At 34.0% G+C, this 23890-nt stretch overlaps 1 long non-coding RNA gene across 2 annotated transcripts; it reads left to right on the top strand.

Annotated features, from left to right (window-relative positions):
- The first annotated feature begins 913 nt into the window (after positions 1 to 913).
- LOC115064550 lies at positions 914 to 17683 on the top strand. Of its 2 annotated transcripts, none has more exons than XR_003844382.1 (6): positions 914 to 993; positions 4474 to 4689; positions 4987 to 5027; positions 13302 to 13378; positions 14315 to 14340; positions 17607 to 17683. It is a non-coding gene; the product is annotated as an uncharacterized LOC115064550 (long non-coding RNA). The 2 variants fall into 2 exon arrangements; XR_003844380.1 differs by having other exon boundaries at positions 4474 to 4692.
- The last annotated feature ends 6207 nt before the right edge of the window (positions 17684 to 23890 follow it).

The raw sequence follows: 23890 nt of genomic DNA, 5'->3' as shown, positions 1-23890 counted from the left end.
TAGGTGAACAACTATATAAGTGGACCAAGTTTAGAAAAAACTAGCAAAGTTGTAGTGGGTTGACATAATGCTGCTTGTATCCTAATGCTAATTTTGTGTCCCCATTAGAGGATGTCCTAGGGAGGAGATAGTCTACATGTAGATGCTGATAGACTTTAAATCCAAGTTTTTTATGATTGATAAAGGTTCAAAGAGCCAATAGGTGGGAAGGAGATACAAATGTGGGGTTTGGGTTTGCAGGCTTGGGGTCAGAGATAAAAGGCAGAAGTTAGATGAAGAAGAAAGTGAATGCCTAGACTGTGGGATGCCTGGGATGTAGGATGCCTGGGTTTTCTCAACCTGGTCTCCAACATGTTTGAACGAACATTTTTAACCAAGATAAAAAATAACTTTGAAATTTATATGTTGATCTATATAATGACTTTACTATAGATAGTTTTAGGAATTTACTTAATATGATTACTGCTAAGGTTTGCAGACATCCTTCTATAACTTTACATCCTTTTATCTGTATTTACCTCTTATAACTTTCTCTAATTAATGTCCTGCTTTCTTCCCATTCTCCACAACAGATTGCTTATAAACCTAAATTCTCCAAGGTATTTTTCTCCCTGCCATTCATACAGAAAATGTTTCCTTACTAATTTCCAGTTCCTGAATTTAACTCTAGGCTATGTACCCAGTATGACCTGTTGGACCTAAAAGCTTCAGTTGAGAGAAATATTTTTATATCTACTCTTTTGGGGTCTCTGTTACCTCTTTCAATATAATTTTTTATATTCCTATTTGTTTAATTGAAAATTTCATTTTTGTCCAATTGAATAGCAGTATTCCACATTGTATATCTACCAATTGCTGGTATCTAGCCAAATGTTAATTCATTTCTTAGGTATTATGAAGATAGTGGTAGTATCCACGGCCTGGCAAGTACCTGTCAAGTAATAAATTCAGTCATTTAGGTAATTGCAAAGAGCAACATCGCTGAAGCCTAAGGTAAATACATTGCATTATTTATTTATTTATTTATTTATTCACTTTATACCTTGAATGTAGCTCCCATCCTGCATATTTTTAATAAGGGCAATATGTTAAGAAGTTTTTCCACATATACATGGCATGTCATCCAACAGGCTTTATTCACTTAGCTCTTGAATTATTCTTCCACACTTAGAATGTTCTCTGAATTGTAGTGTAGGACTATGTTGACACAAATCATTTAATTTTTCTCTGTATTTTATGATACAACTAATCATTATAAAAAAGCTACTTGATTAGGATTACCCATTTATAATAGTTTATAACAGTTGTTGGGAAATATGCTGCTGTAGGTATATTATACTAGAAAGGGATTTTTGTTATTATTTAATCCATTACCCTCATATGCATGGACAGATTTCTATGTTTACTGTGGCATACAGGAATATTTTGTTGACTTTATGTCCATTTACATAGCTGCTTCTCAGACCTTGGATACTATGCCAATAATGCATCATTGACAAATCTTAACTTTCTTGACATTGCAGCTAACTGATTTTTCAGCAGGGCAGGAATATTTTAGATGTTTTTCTCTATTTGAAGCTTGCATAGCATATTTGGAGTTATGGGAGGGGATGCCCATATAGTAGGTATCTAGGTCTTTTTCTGTTCAAACCCTACAAATATGATGCACAAAGTGTGTACTGTATTTAGTAATTGGATTTCATGAAGAAAACAAAATAATTGGGCAGTATACTATATTAATTTGCAAAAATCTTGCAGTCTTCTTACCAGCATCTACATACAAGGGACTTTATATATTAAGAAAAATATGTTTTAGATTATTCTACTACTTGAGTACATTATATCAATAATTAACATAAGATAATTTAGATTATTTACATGGACATGCACACAATCTTACATATATGTGATGTATAATTTAAATAAAAATAAAATAAGGTTTACCAATGGCTTTCACAGTCATTCTCTGTGTTCCTTATTTTGAACCCTTCTTATCCTCAGTATTGTCTTCTTCTTTACCAGAAAAAAATTCTGTATCATGTTTAACATTTACATCATTTTAGCTGTGTTCTTGTATAATTTTCCCCCAGCCCATGATGCATTTAACTATTCTATACCATGTAGTTATTTCAGGTTATATGCTTACATCTAATGTTCACTACTTGATGTAAGAGAAACATTATGCTCTACTTGTTGACAAGATATGGATAACCTCACATATAAACCACTTAAAGTACATCATGACATTTTGCTAGTATCACAGCACATCATGTGGTTACAACAAAAAAAGACAAAACCAGTGTTGTTTGAAACTAAAAACAAACTGCTCAAAAATCTTACTTTTCTTTTTTTATTTTTATAAAGCCACATATGGAGACATAACACTGTGATTTTAGGTACCCCAACACTTATCAAAATGCATCCAATCAAATCGTTGATGCATCACTCTGTAGAAATAAAATAACATTTTTCACAAATTACAACATTTTCCAATATTTAATTTTTAACAAGTCATTAAACAATTTTACCCAAGCATGAAGAAGTATTCTTCATTATTTGTACTACTCATAGCTCAGGACCACTGTATGGCTGAAGCCCTAGTAAACCTTTATTACAGCATGTTTTATGCTACAGGACATCTGAGGAACAGTCTATATAGTAACTGAGTCCCTCATCTTGAAATATTAGCTAGATAGAATACTATTGACACGCCACAAACTATTCCTACTGTTAATTATGAACTTTTGGCTTATACTGAGCGGAAACTTGACAGCCGAAATTCTTACACTGCATGAACCAAATGAAAGACCTTTGGTTGTTTTGTTTTGTTTTGTTTTTTCCAAAATCTAATGTACTCTAAATTGCATCTCTCTAGAGTCACCATTATCTGGATTCAGCATTTCTTAGACTATTTTTGCAACCTTTTTGGGAAGTTCCTTATCAGATATAATTAATAACAGATACATTATAATAAATATATATATGAAGTAGTGACTAAATATTTCCATGGTTGTGGATCACCTGCACGCGAGGATCTATATTAATGTCCCAAAGCACTAGGAAGTTCAGAAACCATTCTCCTAGATGTAAGAGCCCTAGACTCAGTCCATTAAATTCTTTTTTAGTCTTGATCTTTGTCTTTATTGCTGGTCCTGCGAAAACAAGTGCCCAGATTTCACAAGACTGTAAAGATTTTGCTTGTGGATGAATCAACCTCTTCTGATACACTTCTTTGCCTTGAAGGATATCATAATGAAATTTCATTGTTTTAAATAGTATCCTTGAATTTACAGTAATAAAACTTCGGTTCTTCAATCACTGGTGTTCAGATGATCTTCACCATTATGGAGGGCCTGAAATAAAGGGAACATAGGGACAGAGTGTGGTTCATGTAGGAAGGAAATATGACAAAATATTTAAAATAATATTATTAAAAATACAATTAATTTTTTTTCCTATCTAGTGATTCATACTCTTAAAACTTTTATCAGACTGTCACTATACTATCAGTAAAACTATGTTAATGATATTATGAATACGGATCATTTTATACTGCATAAACATTCATTTGAATATGAGTTTAACAGAAAGAAAGGAAGAACTAGGAGTCCAAACATGAGTGTTCTCAAGCTCTCCTTTTTGAACTTTCTTCAAGATTTTCACTCAACTCTTCTGGTAAGTCAACTGTTACCTCATGATAAGTTCCCTAGAAAGAGACAAAATACAATATTTTTTTACATGTTTTATCACACCCCTCCAAAACAAAACAAAACAAAAACAACAACAACAAAAAAAACCCAAAACATGAAACTTGATCCTCACAAAATGTCAGGGAGTAGATAGTGGGACTAATGCCAATACCCAATTTAGAAGCCATGAAGAATCCAATAAAATTTATATATATATATATATATATATATATATATATATATATATGGCTTTGAATCGTTGGTATTGAGTTTATATTCACCAAGATTTAATAATCAGGGCTAGCCTGACGATAAATATGTGAGAGAGACAGAGACAGCGAGAGAATAAATTATAACTAGTTTTTTATTATTATTATGAATTAGTTTTAGATTTATAGAAATCTTCCTATGCCTCCTGTCAGGTAAAGATTTATCATTTTTGCAAGTGTATATTGTAACATATTGTTTTCTTTTGAAGAGAAAATTAAATTTATGTCTTACATAACTGTGGATTACATTTTGAGTTTTATTTTTCTAGAAATTACTGTTGCATTTCCTAAAAGAGAGATATATTTGTTTTCTAGTAAAGAAACAATGCAGTCAAACATATAAACTAACATATGGAACTAAATGGCAACATGCTGATCTGAATTTCTAAGAAACTTCTTCAAAGATATTCATCTGGAATCCTTAACAGAGAAACAAATGATGTTTGCATTTTTAATTTTTTGACGTTTTAAGATCTTGTATTCCTATTAACTATATTTCACATTTAAAAATACAGAAGCAGCAGCACCAGGAGGAACAGCAAGAGCAGCAACAAGAGCAACAACAGCAGCAGAAGGAGAGGAGGAGGAAAAAAAAGGAGGAGCAGGAGGAACATGAAGATCAGGAAGAGCAGAAGGACCAGAAGGAACAGGAGGATCAGGAACACCAGGAGGAAAAGAAGACGAAGAAATAATGAGTGACTGGTCTATGTTTATTTGAAGAGTGTGATGAGGTGGTAATGTTGTTAATTATAATACTCAAACATGAATTTCAAATAAAATAAGTAAAAGATATCAGAAATCCTTCAAAGTCGTGCAAATACCATATACAGAATATATAGTAAATTAAGTTGCCAATTCTACCTTCTTTGATCTATTGCTCATTTGAAAATTATTTCAAAAATATTTTTCTCCACTCAACAGTATGGCTATTAGAGTCATGAGTATATGCTAAGATTGTTTAGATTTATGCTTTCATGAGACTAAGCATGTTGATATGTTCTTTATTTTCTATTTGTATACTTGTATAGCTTCTTTGGAGAAATGTGTACTCAAAGAATTACTCGCGTAGGTAAGACACTTTTTTTATATTTACAATACGTTTGCATGTCATATACCTATGTTGATATTTCCGTCTCAATTGTATGCTTTTAAAATCAATTATTTTATTGTTTTATATATCTATACTTAATAAAAGTAAGCACATGGTTTTCTAATATTTTTAAATTGTTACTAGTTTTCTTTGACTTTCATATTCGTAGTAGTTATTGCAATTAGTGTAATTTTTCCATGGATGCATAATTTATGAGAAAAAGAGAATGAACAAAACTGAAGCTGCATAGTAAAACTGAGGAAAAACAGAGGTGCTAAGTGTACTATATCTCCCATGGGATATGTGAAATCTATCTAGTCCTGTGTTCAGGATTTCCTCTCCATGACCTACCTTTGTCTACATTATCAGACAAAATTGAGCTTTCTATTTTGCCCATACTAAACTTTGTAGTGTATATTTCAAAGTTATGTAATTGTGTTAATTGTAATATATTTTTCAATCATTACTTCTGTGGCTATATATATTGGCCAAATATTGTTTTTGCTTAATGCTGTAAGGACTACCTTACAAAGATATTTTGTCAGTTGAAAATATTTTCTAAGGTTAAGTTTACTTTATGGCAACCATTTACAATTAATTTTTTACTGTCTTAGTGGGAAACCCAATTTACATTTGTTATCCACACAACAAAACACACACACACACACACACACACACACACACACACACACATATATAATATGTGTGTGTGTGTTTATATGTATGTGTGTATATATTACACATATATTTACATATATATAAATATATATTTGCATATATATAATTTTCTTTGGAGAAATGTGTACTTAGATTTATTCATGTAGATATGACATTTATCCTTACATTTAAAATAAGAAATGGGAGCAGGATAGCATTTGAAATGTAAATGAAGAAAATATGTAATAAAATAAATAAATAAATAAATAAATAAAATAAAAAAGGTTTACATTTCTTACAACTAGAGTATAGTATCTTCATATATAAGTATATAAAGATAAAAATATATAATTTATTTTATTTTAATTTATATATGTGCTCAAAATGAGGAGTTGACTTAGTCTATAATATGCATTCATTTGAGCAGAAGGATTTACGTTTGGGTTCTTTCAAACTTCAGGTGTATAAACAAATAAAAAAATGACAGGTCATTGTCTATCTGTAATATTAGCATGGGCTAGCTAGTCTATTACATTTAATGATCTAAGTTTATAGTCATCTGAATTTAATGATACATTCTGTCTCAAAATATATGTGAGAACTTGAATGAGCAAGACGTGTATTCTTGACCTCTTTCCACTATGTATCAATTTTCACACCTCACAGTCATGCACACATGAACAAGAACATGCACATATACTTCTACACATATGATGTATAGTTAGATCTTTTTAAATATTGCTTAAGATATAGCACTCCATATGTAGTTTGAACTGGCTTCAAACTCACAGAGATGCACATTACATTAAATCTTTTTGTACTAGGATTTTAAAGACACATACCACTACCCTTGATTTAATTGCAGGTTTTTGAGGAGTGAATTCTGTTCTAATGAAGTTAAGCTTATAACAATATATTATGCGTATAACAATAGAGAATATAATAGTTATAATCATTTCAAATAAAGAAAGTACTTATAAAACTCTCAATTCAATTGTAATTTTAGAATGCTCTTTCAAAGTTGACTGTTATGGATTTCTTCATGAATTTTAAATTGTTTGGCCAAAGTACCAAATCTAAATTACATGTGCTTTGAAGGAGTATAGATCTAAACTCTAAATAGATTTTTGAATTTGGGGCTTAGTCATAATACTAAGACTCTAGTGAAATAAACAGGACATTTAAGATGTATGTGGGTATTTTTAATAATTTTTAAAATGTGTTTGTTGTCATCTTTAAATTATTGGAATTTCTTCTTTTAACAATTTATTTTTTTATTATTTTTTTATTTTTTTGGTTTTTCGAGACAGGGTTTCTCTGTACAGCCCTGGCTGTCCTGGAATTCACTTTGTAGACGAGGCTGGCCTCGAACTCAGAAATCCGCCTGCCTCTGCCTCCCAAGTGCTGGGATTAAAGGTGTGCGTCACCACCGCCCGGCTCTTTTAACAATTTCTTATGAATACAGGATTTCATAATGAAAGCATTTAAAATGAATTATTAATATTATACCTAGTATAGTCTGCTAAGGGGCAACTTACTTTAAAAACTCGTATAAAGTGCTAATAAAACCTAGTACTGTCAGTACTAAAAACTTGTTTTTCTACCAGAGAATTATAAACTAGTCTCTGGTATATGAATGTAGTTGCCACATGAAATAAAACGGATGTACTATTTTAATAGTTGAGGTATTTATACCGGTTATAAGTACAAGAGCCAGATCAACAAAAAACTTACTTACTCTTCTAACATTCCATGTACAACAATACAACTCTAAATATAGACACAGATATCAGACAAAGGAATTTGGAAAAAAATCTTATGCTCTTAGCATAAGGCAATTTTGCATAAAACTAAAAGAAAATTTAAGAAGAAATATTTTAATGTGAAACTTTTAATAGATCAAATATGGTCACCTATATATAATGTCAATGGTTAAAGGTTTTTCTTGCAATTTTAATATATTTATTCCTGAACTATATGGAAACACTTCATTAACTAGTTTATTTTTATATTGAATATGCTATTTCCATTTTTTCAGGTTTCATATGTTATCTGTCCTGGAAGAAGTGCATGCGATTCTTTTTTATTTTTATTTATTTTTTTACACCCTGATGATAGCTTCATCCCTCCTCTATAACTACTCCAACCATTACAAGCCCTCCTCCCCACCCTCCAAACATTTTGTTAGGAGAAGCAGTGCCCTCCTTGGCTACAACCCCACCCTGAGGCATTTAATTCCAACAGGTCTAGTATATCATCTCCCACTGAGGCACAACCAGGGTGGCCAGGTAGGCAACAGGGGTCAAATGACAGGGAACAGAGACAAACACAGCCCCCACTCCACTTCTTAGGGGACCCACATGAAGGTCAAGCTCACATTTGCTACAAATGTGTAGAGAGTCTAGGTCTACCGTCTGCATGGTCCCTCTTTGGTAGCTCAGGCTCTGTGAATCCACGTGGTCCCAGGTGAGCGAGAAGTTTGAGTCTTCTTGTGGTGGCATTGACCACTCTGTCTTGCTCACTTCTATCTCCCACTCTTCCACGAGACTCCCTTAATAGTTTACTATTGAATGTTGGTTTCTGTGTTGGTCTCCATCAGCTGCTGGCTGAAGCCTCTCAGGATACAATCATGCTAGTTTCCTCTCTGCAAGTATCGTTAACAATGTCAGGATGGCTCTTTCACATGAGATTGATCTCAAGTTGGGGCAGTCATCAGATGGCTGTTTTCTCATTCTCTGCTCCATTTTTGTCCCAGCACATTTTACAGGCAAGGCAAATTTTGTGTTGAAGACTTTTTTTCCCATTTTTTTCTTTTTTTTTAAATTAGGTATTTTCTTTATTTACATTTCAAATGCTATCCCGAAAGTTCCCTATACCCCCCCCCTTTCACTTTATGGGAGAATTAATGTCATACTCCACACAGTAGACATCCTGCCATGCTACAGGAGGTGACCGATTCAGTCTATATGTTCCCGTCTGGTAGGAATCTCAGCTAATGCTACCCTCCTGTACTCCCTATATCATCTCCCATCCCAGGTCTCCCAGCTAGTCAACAGAGTTGTCCTTCCACTTGTTTCCATTCTCATTCCCAGCCCTCTTTCACCCCCCATCTTCAAAAACCTGATCACCATTCCTGGTCCCACTGTCACCACTTTTTCTACCCAGTTCTGTCTCTCTATCTACCTCTGATGACTATTCAGTTGTGAGGGAGATTTGTGCATACTGCCTTTGGATTTCTATTTTGCTCAGGTTTTGGGGTCTATGGATTGTACATATATGTCCCAAATTTTATGGCTTATTTCCACTCACAAATGAATATATACCATATGTCTTTCTGGCTCTGGGTTACCCCACTCAGGTTGTTTTTCTCAAGTTCTAGCCATTTCCCTGCAAAATCCATGATGTCTTTGTTTTTAATAGCATAATAATATTATTTGTGTACATGCGACATATTTTCTTTATCCATTCTTCGGTTGAGGGGCATCTAGGTTGTTTCCAGTTTCTGGCTACTATGAATGATGTATAATGAACATATGTGAGATGTAGTCCTGTGGTATAGTGTGCTATCTTTTGCATATAGTCCCAGGAGTGGTATAGCTGGTTCTTGAATAGAACTATTCTCAGAATGCTGAGAGACTGACTATCAAACAGATTTCCAAATTGGATATATGAGTTTGTGCTCCCACCAACAATGGAGGAAGGTTCTCCATGCTGTGCATCCTTACCAGCATGTGCAATCACATGGTATTTCTATCTTATACATTTTGACTGGTATAATATTGAATTTCAGAATCATTCTGATTTACATTTCTCTGATGATTATGGATGTTGAACATTAATCAGCACACCATTCTTTGCAAAATCTCTCATCACTTACTTTAAGCTTATCTATGAAATATTTATTAACAGATACTTTGTAGTTTAAGGAATGCATATGTTGTATTTACCCCAATGTTGTTTTTAATGCATATTATATATGTCTGATACAGAGTCTCATTGTGCTGCCATCTGAGACCAGATTCATTACTGAAATGATATTTTCTCTCAGCATCTTAAAGTCATTGCAGATACAGATTACCACACTTAGCTAGTAGTATTATAAAATCTCTTCATTATGGACTTTCATGTTTGATTAAGTATAAAATTGAATCAAAATTTATATTTTCTCAATCATTACAGCTTTGCTAAAATCACCTTTAGATCTATTTATTTAGCTCTATTTACTAATTGCCATGCTTTCAAAATTACAGCAAGTTATTTAAACAGTGAAAGATATTCCTATTATATAAAACAATATTTAATTCAAGTATTCAATTATATTATACCATTACACCCAGTCCTTCAGATATTTTTCCACTTCATACCTAATTTTATGCTCTTTGGGAAAAAAATGTTTTAAAAATCTAATCAAAAAACAAAGTCCTCAAAATCAGGGAAATAAAACCACTTTCAAAACAAAATACTAGAAAATAAAACCAAAGAACAACAACAAAAAAAAATCAAACTACACAAAAATAAGACCATGAAACTGTATCCATCTAGATGGCAAAAAATAATCAAACTCAGGACTGAAAACAACCAAGTAGAAACAAAAAGAATGATACAACAAATCAAAACAAACAAACAAACAAAAACAAAACAAAAACATAAAACAAAAAACAGGAACTGGTTCTTTGTGACAATTAACAAGACAGATAAACCCTTAGCCAATATAATCCGAGGACTCCAAATCACAGTATCCAAATTAACCAAATGAGAAATGAAAAGGGAGACATAACAAAAGAAGCCGAGGAAATTCAAAAAGTCATCAGATCCTACTAGAAAAGTCTATATTCAAAATAAGTGGAAAATATGTATGAAGTAGACAATTTTCTAGACAGATACCAGGTGCTAAAGTTAAATCGGGAGCAAATAAACCATCTAGACCATCCCTTAAACCCTAAAGAAATATCAGCAGTCATTAAAACTCTCCCAACCAACAAAAGCCAAGGACAAGATGGATTTAGTGCAGAATTCTATCAGACCTTCAAAGAAGGCCTCATACCAATATTCTTCAACCTCTTCCACAAAATTGAAACAGAAGGAACACTTAACAATTTTGTTCTGTGAAGCCACAAATACTCACACCTAAACCACACAAAGACCCAACAAAGAAACAGAACTTCAGACCAATTTCCCTTATCAATATTGATGGGAAAATACTCAATAAAATTGTCACAAACTGAATCCAAGAATACATCGAAACAACCATTCACCGCAATCAAGTAAGTTCCATCCCTCTGATGCAGGGATTGTACAATATACAAAAATCCATCAAAGTAATCCACTATATAAACAAGCTCAATAGAAAAACAAAAAAAAAAAAACAAAAGAAAAAACAAAAAACAAAAACAAATACAACAACAACAAAAAAAAACCCACAGGATCAAGTCCTTAAATGCTGAGAAAGCATTTGACAAAATTCAACACCACTTAATGGCAAAAGCCTTGGAAAGATCAGGAATTCAAAGCCTGTACCTAAACATAATAAAAGCATATAAAGCAAACCATTAGCCAACATCAAACTAAATGGAGAGAAACTTGAAGAAATCCCACTAAAATCAGGAATTAGACAAGGCTGCCCACTCTCTCCCTTCGTATTCAATATACTATTTAAAGTCCTAGCTAGAACAATCACACAACAAAGGGGGGACAAAGAGATACAAATTAGAAAAGAAATCAAAATATCACTTTTTGCACATGATATGAGAAAATATATAAGCGACCCAAAAAATTTCACCAGAGAACTCCTTAACATGATAAACAACTTCATCAAAGAGGCTGGATATAAAATTAACGTGAACAAGTCAGTAACCTTCCTCTACATAAAAGATATATAGACTGAGAAAGAAATTGAGGAAACAACACAATTTACAATAGTCACAAATAATATGAAATATCTTTGTGTGACTCTAACAAAGAAAATGAAAGATCTGTATGACAAGAACTTCAAGTCTATGAAGAAAGAAATGGAAGAAATTCTCAGAAGTTGAAAAGATCTCCCATGCTCATGGATTGGAAGGATTAACATAGTAAAAATGGCCATTTTACCAAAAGAAATCTATAGATTCAGTGCAATCCCCCATTAAATTTCTAACTCAATTTTTCATAGAGTTAGAAAGAACAATTCTCAAATTCCTTTGGAATAACAAAAAACCATGTGTATCGGAAACTCTTCTCAACAATAAAATAAATTCTGGAGGAATCACTATCTCTGAACTCAGCCATATTACAGATCAATACTGATAAAAACTGTATGGTATTGATACAAAGACAGACAGGAAGTACTGTCATCAACAATAGGGCCTTTCTGTGAGTTTGGGGGGAGAACCCTAGAGTCTTGGTAACAACTGGGGTTGTCTGGAAATTTCTGTCCTACTTATGAGAGCCATTTTGGCCCATAACTCAATTAAATGTAAACCAAGATTAGCACAGAAAGCTTTATTTGTTCACAAGTGACGTCCTATTGAGACTAATTATTTGGTGATTTTGTTTAGCTCTCTCTGTTTCTGTCATTGTCTCTCTCGCTCTGTCTATCTCTCTATCTCTCTGTTTCTGTCTCTCTGTCTCTGTCACATACACATATACATAATTTATAAAATTTGTATTGTATTATGTTTCCTTAATATAACTCCAATATCCCTTTAATGCCCCCTTATTTTTAGCTGTTTCTCTTGTATTCCTTCCCACAATTCACTCTCCTAACTCTAGCTGTTACTTCCTGTTTGTACTTCTACAGTCTCCTCTCTTCTCCTATTCCCCAATTGATTCCAGTCCCATTTCCAATCCATTAGTTTTGTCTCGTCTCTTATTTATGTCACACTATGCTTTAAAAAACATGTACATTATCTGATATTTGATTAAAAAAATTCTTAGTATTTATTTTACCTAATGACTACCCTGAAAATAGCATTTGAGATAATGTGTGATGGAAATGGCAAGAATGTATATCAGGTAATTTTTAAAATGGCAGATATACTGAGGTATGTAGGATCTATATATATATTAGTTTTTTCACTTTTGTTCATGTAATTTCATTTTTATAACTATTATTTGAATTATTTTTTCAAATCATGAGAGTGGCTAGGGATTTTCAAAAATTTTTATTTTTTATTTTATTACTGAATGTTGAAATGGTCCTGTAGTCCTTTGTCATTACTTGTATTAATGTATACTTTACATGAGTGCTTTATATATGTTTAGCTATTCCTACATATTTTGGTCACATTTACAATATAATAGGATAAAAACTTTTCTTTCTATTTGATGGTTTTGATTTTATTTTTACTATATAACTTCATTTTCTAATTATTATTTGATGGTTTTCATACATTTTAATTGCCGTCTTTCTGCTTTTCCAACTACTCCCTGGTTTTCCTGTCTCCCTACCAATAAAATTTCATCCACCCTGGGTTGTTAGTCTTAACCCTCCAACAATAAAAACAAAATCACAAAAGATACCAAATTAATCATGCAACTAAGCAAAAAAAAGTACCAAAATAAAATGAATCAAATACCAAATAAAAATGGATCTGTTTTCTCTGTTCCCATCTTTAGATTCTGCCCTGGATGAGGATGATATAAGCAGTAGCACTCCATTGGAAAAGAATGAATTTTGCATTTCTACATAGCAGGTATCAAGTACAAATTGTATCTTGGTGTGTCTACTTTCCCATCTTGGTACTAGTATTTCTGTCTGTTTTGAAACTGTGCTGGCCTTGTATTTGCTGTTAAAGTTTCTTGGCTTTCTATACCTATGGCTGGCATGAAGTAGGATGTACATATCCCAATGAGAACCTGGCATTCCAAAGTTTGTGGATATAGATTGTCTAATATCCATGTACTAGGAGAGGGCTTAAATAAACAGTTGTTTTTAAAAATTGAGAAATTGTATGAAGTTTGATGGAATAATATTACTAGTATTGTGGGTGTAGATATTAAATGATAGGGATCTGGAAATATTTGTTCAAACAAAAACTATTCAAGTAATATATTGCATAAACTATCTTATCAAGATAAATTATAATATATAATAATATATGTTTTCCCAAGAATGGACACATCTGTGCAACATGAAACTGCATATACAAATAAAGAATTGGCATATATATATATATATATATATATATATATATATATATATATATAGTGTGTGTATGTGTGTGTGTGTGAATTCTTTTATAAAATAAACACCTTAAATTCCTTTTTTATCATTGTTTCACTGAGGGATATTCTGTTTTAATTGGATATATTTATGGCAAAAAGATTGGACCCACCAGACCCATCACTTGTTTTTAAAGTACAAGCAGTCTATTGGAGGACATTATAATGGTGTTAACTGTGTTATATAATTGTATAATTCATTCTTGTAATCATGGAAATTTTGGAAATTGGCACAGTGATATCACAAATAATCAAAAGCCAGTTTCACTTGGCTTCCCAGAGTCACAATTAGAAAATTGCAGAGAAAAATTGATGCATCTCTCTCTCTCTCTCTCTCTCTCTCTCTCTCTCTCTCTCTCTCTCTCTCTCTCTCTCTCTTTCTCTTTCTCGGATCTATTCATGTGGAGACTCCAGATACATGATCAGCAATCAGGTACTAGTAGGTGTTTTACTCTACTATTATTTGAAAATAGAGCTCAGGATAAACAGTAATTTCTCCTTCTTCCACTTTCTATTTGCTCGGAAGTGGGAGGGGGGAACAGATAGATGGATTAGCATTTCAGATTGTGATCACCAAGCTTTTAATTTGTCTTCATATTTGAGACCTCTTTGCTGACTCATTTATAAGCTATTCATTTTGGCATGCAGAAACTCCTCCAATCATATACAAGAAGAGCCAATAAAATTGTTGGTATTGGGGGTTGTTTACCAGTCAAGTTCCTGGCTCTAGTACAGGACTCAACTGGTTCTGAGCTTAACCAAAACCTGCCTATGAGATGCTCAAGAAAAAGAAATATTCAGGAGACAGAAACAATGGGAAGTAGAAATGGTTTGTTTGATTTACAGTATTACGGTTTTAAGCCACTAAATCCTGTTTCCTGTATAACAGAGGTGCATGTGTGTCTCTGAAGCTACTGATTCTGCACTAAGATATGGCAGGTTTATTTGTGAGCCTTGGAGTCCTACATCATCTTCAGTGGGGATGATTCACTTTCAGAATAAATTTCTGAAAGAGGACAGGGATTTGCTGCTTGCTACATTCATTGTGAAGAACTGCTATAGTTCTAAGTCCCTTGAGGCACACAACTATCCAGGCCCTGGCTCTGATGATCTCAAACTACCAGGCTCCACACAGAGAACACTGTAACTACACTAACAGTAGGATCCAGACCCCTGCCCTACTGAGTAAAAGAACAAGCTCTGAACTTGAAATGCTGGAAGTTTTCAGAAAGTCCTGACCCCAACATACTTAATATAAACCCATCTTCTATTCTATTCAGTTCTTTGTTTTTTCTAGACTTACTACAGGCATCCAACCTGTTGGTTTTTCCCTGGGAATAAATGTGAGAACTTGTCACACGAGGTTTCAGAGGAGAAAAATTTATCAGGAAATAGTTAAATGATAACAATCACCCCTTCCCACCCCTTATTGTTTATTAATAATAAAAAGAATCGTAAACTGCTTGAGGCACACACAAGTGTCCAGTTTGTGTCCTTAATGACCTCCGAACACCATGTTTCACCCATAGAACACTTTACCTAAAATAACAGACAGAACCTACCACAGCACTAAAGAGGAAAAAGCCTAAGCTTTGGAATTGAAAAATTCACTAATTCCCTTTATGAAAATTTCCAGAAAGCTCTGCTTCCAAGAAAACTTATATAATCCCTGTTTTCCATTCAGTTCTCTGCTTGTTCTATCATCAACAGGGCCAATCATCCTCCTAGGTCTTTCGCTTTCAAGAAATCCCTTGTGTCAGTTTTGATATGTACTGTGACTTTCTGGTATGCTTTGGTTACCAACTGCCAGGGTATTTTCACCTCAGAGCTACAATATTTGCAAAGGTAGGAACAGTTCTTAACTGGCACACTGATACTATCATCTCTGAGTTGTAGGATTTTTCACAAATTATCATCATACTTGTTGCATAAAGCTCTCTCAGAACAAAGAAAAAATTTTTTAAAGATTTATTTATTTATTATATGTAAGTACACTGTAGCTGTCTTCAGACACTCCAGAAGAGGGTATCAGATCTTGTTGGGGATAGTTGTGAGCCACCATGTGGTTGCTGGGATTTGAACTCTGGACCTTGGGAAAAGCAGTCGGGTGCTCTTACCCACTGAGCCATCTCACCAGCCCACAAAGAAAAATTTCACTGGCAGACTTATTTGTTATTATTCTTGATCCAACATGGATCAAAGAGAGTCATCTTTTCCAATCTATGTTACATATTTAAGGATAAATTGTCATTGCACTTTGGCAAATATTAGTTTTTAAAGTTGTTTTGTGTTCCTTCTCTGTGCATCCTTTTTCTATGGTTAGCCAAGTAATGAGAGTATTAGAAAATCAATTGCCTCTCTGTGGTAAAAGAAAAAAATAAGTATTTCATACTTCCATTGAAAGAAATTCACCCACTGATTTCCTTGTCATTCTTTGAAAGTTAATCTCCCACTGACAGAACACTATCTCTTTCATAAACATTCTGTTCAACTAATTATTTATATATCATAGGCATTCATGTAGTTGCACAGCTTTGTCTGAATTGATGAAGGCAATCACAAAACTTGTTTTTAATTCTATATATCACATTTTATCTGGTTTTCTCCTGTGTAACCTGTAATTTAATCTGTCCAGGTTTTTTGTTTCTTATGGAACATCTGATAGGGAAAGAATTTAACATAAAAGCTAATGGTCAATTGATATACAGTACCAAAAACTAAAATCACAAGCAGCAATGGAAGTACAATAGTAGTAAATATCAAAGTAAGACGTTTTCATGTCTCATGGAATGTGTCATTGATATCAAAACCTGGCATTAATAGATGTATTGTGCAATAAATATAGAGAAGGAAAAGAGAAATGAAGAAAGAGGAACATACAGAAGTTAAAAACATATGATTTAATATTTTGAGCAGCCTTACCCAAGGGCTTTTCTTTGCAATATATTTACACAAGTAAAGCACAAATTTAGGAGTTCTCAGGTTGTCTAAGCAGGAGTTGATATATGGATCTTCATGAACAGGTGGAGCTAGACTATCTGAACAACTTAAAACTTGGAACTAATTTCAGTAGAAGCTTACCACAGGGGGTCAGCTTAAGGAGATCGGTGCCTGGATGGATCTGTTTTATGTAGTAGAAGGAAATTGTTAAGGTTTTCTGCACTGTTCTTATTTGTAATCCCCCATCATTACAACTGTGATTACATTAATTCTCTATCTCTCTTTCTAGATAGAAAGATGATAGATAGATAGATAGATAGATAGATAGATAGATAGATAGATAGATAGATAGATAGAGATGATAGATAGAGATAGATAGATAGATCTAGATCTAGATCTATCTAACTATATCTACACACATGCACACATATGTATATGTGTGTGTGTGTATGTGCGTGTGTATGTATACAGAGAGAGAGAGAGAGAGAGAGAGAGAGAGAGAGAGAGAGAGAGAAATGAGAGGGTACTTTCCTACCCACTATCCCCACATTTCCTCTCTCAAACTACCCTTCCCTCAGGCATGAAGTCTCTATAGAATAAAGAGCATCCTCTCCCATTGAGGCTAGACAAGGCAGTTCTCTGTTACATCATATGTGCTATGGGGACAAGGACCAGCCTATGTATGCTCTTTGGTTTGTGACATAGACTCTGGGAACACTGAGGAGTCTGGTTTAATTGGTACTGTTATCCTAATTACAGGGTTGCAATTGCCTTCAGCTCCTCCCTCAACCCTTCTCCTGACTCATCCATGGGGTCACTGACTTCAGTCCAGTTGTTTGCTGTAAGTATATGTGTCTGTCTCAGTCAGACACTAGTAGAGCCTCTCATAGGAAAGTTGTGCTAGGTTCCTCTCTACAAGCAAAACATGGCATCATTGATATTGTCAGGGTTTGTGGGCAGGCTCCAAATGATAACATTTCTTTTCTTATAGCTTTGTAAATGAGTTACACCCCTACCTTTCTTCTGTGCTTTTACTTGGAACAAAAGAAAGGCTTTCATCTTCAGAATATTACAGAGATGCATGTCTCAAAGTTTAGTATAAAACTCAAGCAATCATTTAATTATTATTCCATACCTCCTTTTTTCGTTCTTCTATTTCCTGTATCAGTAAGAAATTGGATTTCCCCAGATTCATGGAATATGCTAGATGGCTTTGGAAACAAAACACTGTGGCTCCTTCTATTTAGTCTATCTATCTATCTATCTATCTATCTATCTATCTATCTATCTATCTATCTATCTATCTATTTATCTGTCTGTCTGTCTGTCTGTCTGTCTGTCTGTCTGTCTATAGACCTATCAATCTATCATTTATATCTCTCTCTATATCTATATATCTATCTTTCATCTATCTACCTACCTACATATCAATCTATATCTATATCTTTCTATCTATCTATCTATCTATCTATCTATCTATCTATCTATCTACCTATATACCTATCTTTATAGCTACTTATTTATCAATGTTTCTATCAATCAGCTATTTTTTCTTTTAACCCATATGAGGTCAACTAGTTCTGAACATATATACATAAGTATATACTCATTGACTGGTATATTGGTATTCTAGAAACAGTTCTGCAGATGCCAAGAAATATATTTCTCTATCCTACATTATCCAGTGCAAATATTCACAAAGCAAAATAACAGGAACTCCATTTACCTAACTCTCTGGGTTCAAATTTTTGTTTCACTTAATTTTGTGTAGGTGCTATGGTACAGACCTGCTGCAAGAAGGGATGGGGCCTGAGAAGGAGAGATGTAGCAGGTAACATGGGGATTAATTGCAGTGGACAGCAGTTTGAATTTTCTCTGAGCCATTGAGGATATATTGTCTGGGTATGCACTCAGAAGAAGAAGCAATGTTTCCAAAGGGACACAGGGGTTATTTATATTTACTACAGCTGTAACTACATCATTTTTACTTGCATTTTAAAGAATTTCTATGACAAGGAGAATGAAAGGAAAACTATTTTTAAAAAAGATTATATTGTAAGGTTCAATAGCCCATCCTCTTGTGCTATCTTAGGCCAATGCTAGCTAAGCAGGGGGTAGAGACTTTGCTCTCCTCCTTATCAGAGACTTACAGTCACATATTCTAGATAATATGGAGTTTGAAAAAAATTATTCTTTTATATATGATTATAACAAGCAAAGCAAAACCTTAATTAGGTGAATTATACCCTATTTCGATCCATGTGGTTTCTTACTTCCTTTCCTCTTTCTTATATATGTTTCTCTAACGTTCTCTTTATATTCATTTCACGCATGGTTTGACAAGAGTGTCAAACTACAATGGTACTGTCCTTATTGTTTTAATACTCATCAGTAAAATACAACAAGATTTCTAATGATTAACCTAGGTTCTTTGATTCTTCACTACCTAAATTCTTTTGGATATTGTTCCTATTTATAAACTTACTCAGACTGATACTATCACTAGAGAGAAAGGAGGAAACATTCCCTATTTAATTGGTGGATTTTCTACATGTCCACAGATTGGGCCTGTGTCCCAGCATCAGAGAGCATCCCAGAACACCATGCCTTTTAGTGTTAACAAAGGCAAAAGCAAATAGTGAACAAAGGAAACAGGTTTATAGATAATTTTATTCAAAACTCTATGAGCCTGACAACTCACTGCTGAAAGCAGGAACTTTGTCACAACATCTCATTAGAGCTAGAACTTTGTCATGTAGTCCCATTAGCATTTCTTATCAAAGACTGTGCATGTCTTATGCAGGATTTTCTGTGATTTCACAGGGCAATAGGCATGCCAATACAAAAAGACAATATTTCACAAACACCTCCATAGTTTCCTGCTCTTATATCCAAATATTATGCTTATTCCTGCATTCATTCTCATTCCTTTCAACGGATTGATGTAGCTATTTTATCAGGGACAGAGGGAAGATTATTGGCAGAGACATAGGTAACAGATAAAACTCACTAACATGGCAGACTCTTATTTCTGCAATTCATTTCTAGGTCCAATGATGAGAAGGCCCTGACACACATTTCTAAATAGGAACAAAAAGAAAAATTCAGGACTCAGGGAATTTTTGAGGCATCAAACCCAAATCTTACAGTTTGTCCCTAAATAATCATGGAAAACCTTGTCAATTTTACTCTCTAAGGCCCAGTTTTTTTAACCTTCCGTAAAAACAACCTTCAGATTTTGTCTAGATAAGATTTCCCAGTCTTACTTTTCTTGGGTACTGCCAGCCAGGATTTTAGAAGATCTCTACTCAAGTTATACTTACTGACTGACAATCATGTAGAAAGTAATGATTGTATCTTATTGTCATATGTTTTTTCTGACCTGTGAGGACAAAGTTCAACAAGGCTAGTGTACTTGGAAACCACAGTCAGTTTTCACCTCCAGCAAAAATAAAAAGAACACACATATTTTCTCAACATGGAGGAGTGTGATTGAATCTTTTATAGCTGTGATATGATTTCTTCTCATTAATTCAGGGAGCAATCATGCACCTTAAAAGAAGCTGAAGGAATTAAATTTCTTTGGATCAGTGGTATAAGATAGACTCCCCTAGATTTACCCACGAATGGCTGATATGGACAGTCACTCTTTTGTTTAATTTGATCTTATCCCATACTCTGATTTTAGGACAATGAGGTGTGAATAGCTAAGTGAAGCCATATGAGTCTAAGGGAAGTATGCAAGATTTCCAATATCTTCAGCTTTCAGTAGTCTTGAAGTTATCTGATGATCTAATAATAAATATAGATATATGAGGTGAATTTTTGACTGACTGTGTACTTGCTTGCTTATATTTTGTGAATTTGATAAAAAAGCATAAAAGGAAACTTAGAATATCCAAGATACATTTTGCAAAACACAAGAAAACCCAGAAGAAAGACCATCGTGTGGATACTCCATTCCTCCTTACAATAAGGAACAAATACCCATGAAAGGATATATGTACAGATACAAAATTTAGAGCTAAGATGAAAGGATGGAATATCCAGAGACCACCCCAAGCAGGGATCCATCCCATCATCATTACCAAACCCAGATTCTATTGCACATACCAGCAAGATTCTGCTGAAGGGACCCTGATATAGCGGCCTCTTGTGAGGCTATGCCAGTGCCTGGCAAACACAGAAGTGGATGCTCACAGTCAGCTATTGGTTGGAACGCAGGGCCTCCAATGGAGGAGCTAGAGAAAGTACCCAAGGAGCTGAAGGGGGATGCAACCCTATCAGTGGAACAACAATATGAACTAACCAGTACCCCCTGAGCTCGTGTCTGTAGCTGCATATGTAGCAGAAGATGGCCTAATCGGCCATCATTGGGAAGAGAGGCACCTTGGTCTTGCAAACTTTATGTGACCCAGTACAGGGGAATGCCAGGACCAAGAAGTGGGAGTGGGTGGGTAGGAGAGCTGGGGAGGGGGGATGGTATAGGGAATTTTCAGGATAGCATTTGAAATGTAAATAAAGAAAATATCTAGTAAAAAAAGAAAAAACAAACAAACAAAATAGAAAAAAATGCATAAAAGGATATATATATAAAAATTTTCCAAAATTTTTGTTGGGGAGAGACTTACTTGTGCAGCATTTCTGTTGAAGCTATTACTCTGAATAATTAATCCATTACCTATGATTTGCAAATGCATCCAGGAGGCTCATTTTTTTCCTATCAGCAAATGTGGGTTGACTTTTTGTATTGCTTTGCTTTTTGTACCTAATGGGGGTATTTTAGACATTATTTGCCTCTGTCAACAATTGGAAAATAGTAGTACTTTTGGTAGATGTGAGGTTATGATGAAACTGATAGGGAGTTTGAGAAGAAAATGGATGTATTCTATGAGATAGGAAATGCTATGTGCAACTTAAGCAATATTGAATATAGGAGAGAATTTTAAACAGGAAATATTTACATACATATTTTCCTCGACTCTATAGGTATGAAAAGTGGTTAGGGCATGATGAGTTCAATGAGCACTGAGATATGTAACTTATTTGAGGAAAGTGAAGCAGGACTTATATCTAGGTAATCACAGGACAGCAATCGTTTTTCATGTGGTATTCGTTGGCATTCCTGATTTGTGGGCAAAGGTTTGGCCTTTGCCCTAGGAGTAATGCATCACAAGAAATATATCACTGAATAGCTAGAAAGGCAAGATAACTCCATCTGTGTGTAAAGAAAGTTTGGTTTGAAGGCAAGGAAACTAAGCAGAGTGTGATTACTGGAATAAATTTAGAATTTTGTGAAAAAAGATTGCTAAGCTTACATCTTTGGCAATGACTTCTAACATATTTGGTAAGTTAGATAAAGCAAGAAAAATTGAGCTGCTGAATTTTGTTTTGTTTTGTTTGTTTTTTGCTACTGTTGTTTGTTTTGTTTTTCTAAACTCTAGGTGGACCTAGAAAATAATAAGAGATATCCTTTATGTCCTTAGTGGTCATAGAGCAATGGGAAACAGGAAGGTAATATGTAGATATAAGATGCAGTTATGAATAGTTTTCAGAATCAAACTTAGCGTAAGACAACTGAACCTCTAAATAATTGGAAATTTTAAAAAAATAATAATTAACTAAGAAACAAAGCATTTTTTTTCTGGTTTTTGAGACAGGGTTTCTCTGTTTAGCCCAGGCTGGCCTCGAACTCATAAATCCAGCTGCCTCTGCCTCCCAAGTGCTGTAATTAAACATGTGCACCACAACTGTGGCAAAACAAAGGATCTCTAAATGTCTAAGATTTTGATTTTGGAAAATGAATTAAACATAACCCATATGAAAGTTTTAAAATGAAAGAAAACTGAGCAATATAACCACAATTCTCACACTGTGACAAATACTGTATTATCTTAAGCACTGAAAATGTAATTATCATCCAATGGTCTGTTTCATATGAGCAATTAGATGTACATTGGTATGACCAAAGAATTTCCATATAGATGTCAAATATGATGAAAACTCGTGTCATGACAATCATGACCTTAGGGAACCAGTGTGATACCTGACTTATATGTTGAAAGCTGTAGAGTAGATTAAGATTTATTGGCAGTGGTTGTGCACGCCTTTAATCCCAGCACTTGGGAGGCAGAGGCAGGTGAATCTCTGAGTTCGAGGTCATCCTGGTCTACAGAGTGAGTTCCAGGACAGTCAGGACTACTAGAGATACCCTGTCTCGAAAAACCAAAAAGAAAAAAAAAATAGTGGCTTTCCTGAAAATATTCATAAGAGTATATTGATACACTTGGAAATGACTCTGTAGAGCTAAGATGGCCATGTATATTGTATCTTTATGAAATGCAATCTGGAGAATAGAAGTAAAACACAAGCTGAGGAAAATATTTAACTTCAAATCTAGAAACCAACTGTGAGAAGATTTGTGATTAATCTGAATGCCTAAGGAAAAAGATTGAAATAAAGCCAAACCCTGTGTTAGTGATACAGTTGGAAAACTTAAAGACGGACAAAATGTTAATATGAGGCATGTTTAATGAACCATTATGTACATGAAACAAATCTGTTCATTATATGGGCGTTTTTCCAATGGAATTTTTTCATTATGGTGCAATTTTTCAACATGAACTGCATATCAACTTCCACCTTCCCAATTACATTATACTAGACAGACATGATACAAAAGTTTCATGATATCAACAAGTAGCACACATGTAAAAATAACCAGATTTCTGTCAATGAGAGGTATACTGTTATCCTTAATATCATTGGAAGTTTAAAATTTCCAAAGACATTCATTTAGATACTTATAGGCACAATGCATATCTATTTGAAAGGAAAATCTCTACACTAGAATAATGAATTCTTACATCTTCACAAGTAAAATTGTATATACTAGTCTAGAAGTAGTGTAAAGGGAAGATGCCTGTGATGCAAAGGTTGTACAAAGAACAAGCAATCAGCAAGACCCACATTCATTACTTTAACTACTGATGGAGTAATGAGGGAGAGCTCTATGGGAAAGCTCTAGGAGATGGAAGTGTAAT

The sequence above is a fragment of the Mus pahari genome, chromosome 1, assembly GCF_900095145.1.
Source record: "Mus pahari chromosome 1, PAHARI_EIJ_v1.1, whole genome shotgun sequence".
In the NCBI taxonomy this organism is placed as follows: domain Eukaryota; kingdom Metazoa; phylum Chordata; class Mammalia; order Rodentia; family Muridae; genus Mus; species Mus pahari.
This window is presented reverse-complemented; position numbering and strand designations above follow the sequence as displayed.